This window comes from Brassica oleracea, chromosome C5 (assembly GCF_000695525.1).
Source record: "Brassica oleracea var. oleracea cultivar TO1000 chromosome C5, BOL, whole genome shotgun sequence".
In the NCBI taxonomy this organism is placed as follows: domain Eukaryota; kingdom Viridiplantae; phylum Streptophyta; class Magnoliopsida; order Brassicales; family Brassicaceae; genus Brassica; species Brassica oleracea.
In genome coordinates this window covers 28,580,992-28,585,129 of record NC_027752.1, presented here as the reverse complement: position 1 = coordinate 28,585,129, position 4,138 = coordinate 28,580,992, and positions in this window count along the sequence as shown.

Genomic DNA, 4,138 nt, shown 5'->3' with positions numbered 1-4,138 from the left:
AAGAAACAGGGTTCCGTTGGAAGAACCATGCCTACACCAACGGCTACTTCGCGAGTAAAATCGTAAAAACGCTTAAGTCTCGATACGGCCCAAAGAGGGTCCGAATTGCGGACAACGGCCCATCTTTGGTCCCAAAAGACTTGAACCCAAAAACTGGTATGACGGTTTATCGCATCCGTGGGAAGAGAAAAATGTTAAATTTCCGAAGATAATCACAAAGAAGAAGGAAATATGGAAAAGCCCGCTTCGCGACAAATCCGGCCCGAGAAGAGGTAAACCGACCTAAGGAGGAGTATATAAGGAGGACCTAGGACGAAGAGAAAAGGGAGAGCATTCTAAGAGCAAACTTAATACTTAGAGCAATTTAGGCATTTTCCGTTTTTACTACCGAGCTGCGACTCAACTAGGTTAGAACTTAGGTGGCTAGACTAGTGAACATACCGACAGCTCTCGTGGCCTAGGATCTTACCTATTGTTCACGCTCAAACGCGAATTCGGAAATAAGACCTCTTTGTTCTCTTTTCGCTCTTTTACGATTTATTGCTTTCGAATCTTTCATATTGATTGTGTTGTGCGTGGCCCAGCAGATAACCGGGACCTTCAGGGAAGGCTAGGTTAACTTGGCTTTCCTCCGACTAACAAAACTCGATGGTGTGAATTTCGGTTCCCACACTCATGAGTTATTGGCTAGTTCTGGCTAGCTCTGTCGTCTATGGCTGACTTAGCCTCTTCTCAGACGTTACTCTCCTTTTGTCCTCCTTCTCACGATCTAAAATAAGATTCTCAGGCCATAGAGCTCGGTCTAGGTTCAGCTTCAGATCCGCTTCGACGATTGGCTTCTCGTATCTCTGACTTGAGCTAGTCTACAAGTGCAGATGTGACCAAATCGGGTTTCCAGATTTGGGCCAGGGCGTCGGTTAGTTACTCGGTTGGGTCAGTCGGGTGGTTGAGCGACGCGGAGCCCTGTTGGAAGGTCATCATCCCAGTGCTCGGGAGGCCACACTGTCGTCTTAGTAGATGGCTCTTTCTCTTTTTTGCAGGATTTTGGACGCTTGTTTCTTAGATGGCTATCACCTTAACCCGTCTTTCTGGTTAGATTTCACCTGATGGTTCCCGGATCACTTGTGTTAATTCTAACCCCCCCCCCCCAATCATAGGAATCTTGAGGCTTTGGTACGTTGCATCTCAGCCTTTCTTCCTATTCGGCTTGCGCTTAATGTCAGTGGAGTAAGCAAGCTTGAAGCAATCATCAGAGTCCAGCTACTCCGGTGATGACACGAAAAGAACCGGTATCCGAAGCAACGAGGTAAACCTTACCCTTTGAGTGGATTTCATCATTGGTTGAGAACGGTCAATGATTTTCTAAGGATCACAGACCGCTCTAGTGGAACGTGTCGGTATGGTGGCGGTGTAATGTTTGATTTATAATATTTTGTTCAAATCAAGTTTGTAAACAACACTTGAATCCCCGTTTCTCGGTTATTTCTAATGAAAGTAAATATTAAATAAAAAACCCAGGACTTGGTTGGTGCCCCGAGTGACTTAGGAACTGGAATAGATATAATCGTTAGACTATTGTTTATGATCTGGTCAAGATTGACTAGGATCATTAGATGTTGGACTGCGTTCAGTATACAATGTTAGAAATAAAAATATAATAGCAATATACGATTGCTATTGTAGATGGACCTATCATAGCAAGAAATATGATTCGTAATCATTTTGTAACGAACAAATAGTGTTACAGTTAAGTTGATAACATCATCTAAGTATTGCTATCGTATCTACACATTACGTAGCGTCAAAAAAAAAAAGCTATCTTAGAGGGGTACCTATGATGGCTGCCGAAGACATAGCATATGAGAAAACGCTATGAAAGCCCAACTATAACGTTTTTCGCGAGCTAAGAATGTACATATTTCTTGTAGTGTGGTTAAGAGAAACCAATCGAATTATTCTATATTGGGATAAACTAAATTTTGTTTGAATATTTAGTTATGGGTACGAGGTTTGACCACCACTGAATTCGAGGAAGGATTCATTCCAAGTGGGGGAGACTTGTAGCATCCCCGATCCTGGATAGGATCTTTGGGACAGTCTATGGGATGATAGAACGAGCTAGCTGGTTGATAGACTGGTCAAGCTTTCCAAGGTCGAATGGAAGGCTTAGATGGTCGGGAACTCGATATAAGGGCTAGACCTTGCAAGGAAAACGTGGCTGCCTTGATCCAGATCATGAGAAATGATTGTGAACAAGGTATGATGATACAATGATCGGAAGTGATCATTAGATATATAGTTCAGTTCGGGAAATGGACCAAGAGATTTATATGGATAGAATGTACCATGGTGAGGATGCTAGACGAGATGGAGTAGCAGATCTACTAGCTGAACCAGCTAAACACTCAGCTAAACCAGCTAAATACTAGTTACACACTCACTGATCAGCTCACACTAGCTGAACTATTAGCCGAGCTAGCTGGACGAGCTGGCGGTCAGCTCAACTTAGCTGACCTAGTTGGTTGGCTACAGACCTAGCTAGGTTGTCTGACACTGAAGGTGGAAGCTGAAGCAGATCTGGGACGGATAGTAACTGCCAGGCCCAAGGGATACGATCTGGACCATTGAAAGGGTACAACCCTTAGAAAGGAAACTGTCATTTCTCTTATAAAAGGAGAGTGATTTCGTGGGTTTGCAGGCACGCCATGGCTTCCTCCTACAGCCTGAAAGACAAAGAAACACAGAGAAAAAAGATAGATGGCGGGATTGAACCATCCAAGGCCAAAATGCGCATGAAGGCAAGAAGGAGACTGTTTTGTGGCCAATCAATGGGGAATTTATGAACGACCCTTTGATGGGTTTTGATCATTATTGACACAAATGGTCTGGAAAGAAGAGAGAATGCCGGACTTCACTTACATGGCCAAGGCAGCCTTAAGGGCAGATGTGTGTGGAGAAGCAGTTTCATGGGATTCAAGTGAATAGAAGTGTAAACCATGGATGGATCTTATCCTTATTGGAAGTACATGATAAGTGTTGATAAAGAAGTGTGTTGGAGGAGAATGGTCGTTCATTGATAGATTATGGATTTGACCCATTTTCATGCATAGTTTATAGGCGTTTTTACTAATATTTTTTTATATTATAGAGTCTATTTATTATATTTATAAGATCAGGAGTGTTTTGGAAATAAGTGATGATTTTGGAGCATTTTGGAGATATTTGGAGTAAGCACCCGAGATGACCATCGAGATCGACAATCGGTCGATATTGGAGAGTTAGAATCGATTGATACGCATGACTTGGTATCAATCGACAGCGAAGCGCGCAGAAAGCCCGTTTGGTCACAACCGACTTGAAGCCCAATACTTCACCATTTTACAAGATTACCCCTGACAATTTTTATCCTAATTATATAAGCTTTGCCGCCATGTTAGAGGCAAAGTGTGCTTTCATTGTTTTACTATTTTCACAGCAAAGGTTTTTAGGATTTTGATAGATTGGAGAGAAGATCCAAAGTTATAATTTGTGATTGGAACTCCATTGATATCTATTTACTATTCTAAGGAAGTTTTTATACTTAACTGATGTTATGAATTGCTTAGCCATATCTGAGTAGTTCCATTGTTAGATTTTAGGGTTTAAATAGGTTAGGAGGGATTAGCCCCAACTATAGATTGCTGAGTTGTGATAATCATCTTTAGGATTGTTCATTAATGCATGTGTCTAGATTAGCTACCTAGAACTTGCCCTTGGATTGATTGATAAAAGTGAGAGCTTTATTCTCATCCTGAAAACATTCTAATAGAACTATGTTTCTTGCTATGAGCAAGGCGAGAGCTGATCTAGTGAACTTAGTAAGCCTTCATTTAACCCAAGGCTTACTCCAGAGCCTTAGAACACACACAAATGGTCTGGAAAGAAGAGAGAATGCCGGACTTCACTTACATGGCCAAGGCAGCCTTAAGGGCGGATGTGTGTGGAGAAGCAGTTTCATGGGATTCAAGTGAATAGAAGTGTGAACCATGGATGGATCTTATCATTACTGGAAGTACATGATAAGTCTTGATAAAGAAGTGTGTTGGAGGAGAATGGTCGTTCATTGATAGACTATGGATTTGACCCATTTTCATGCATA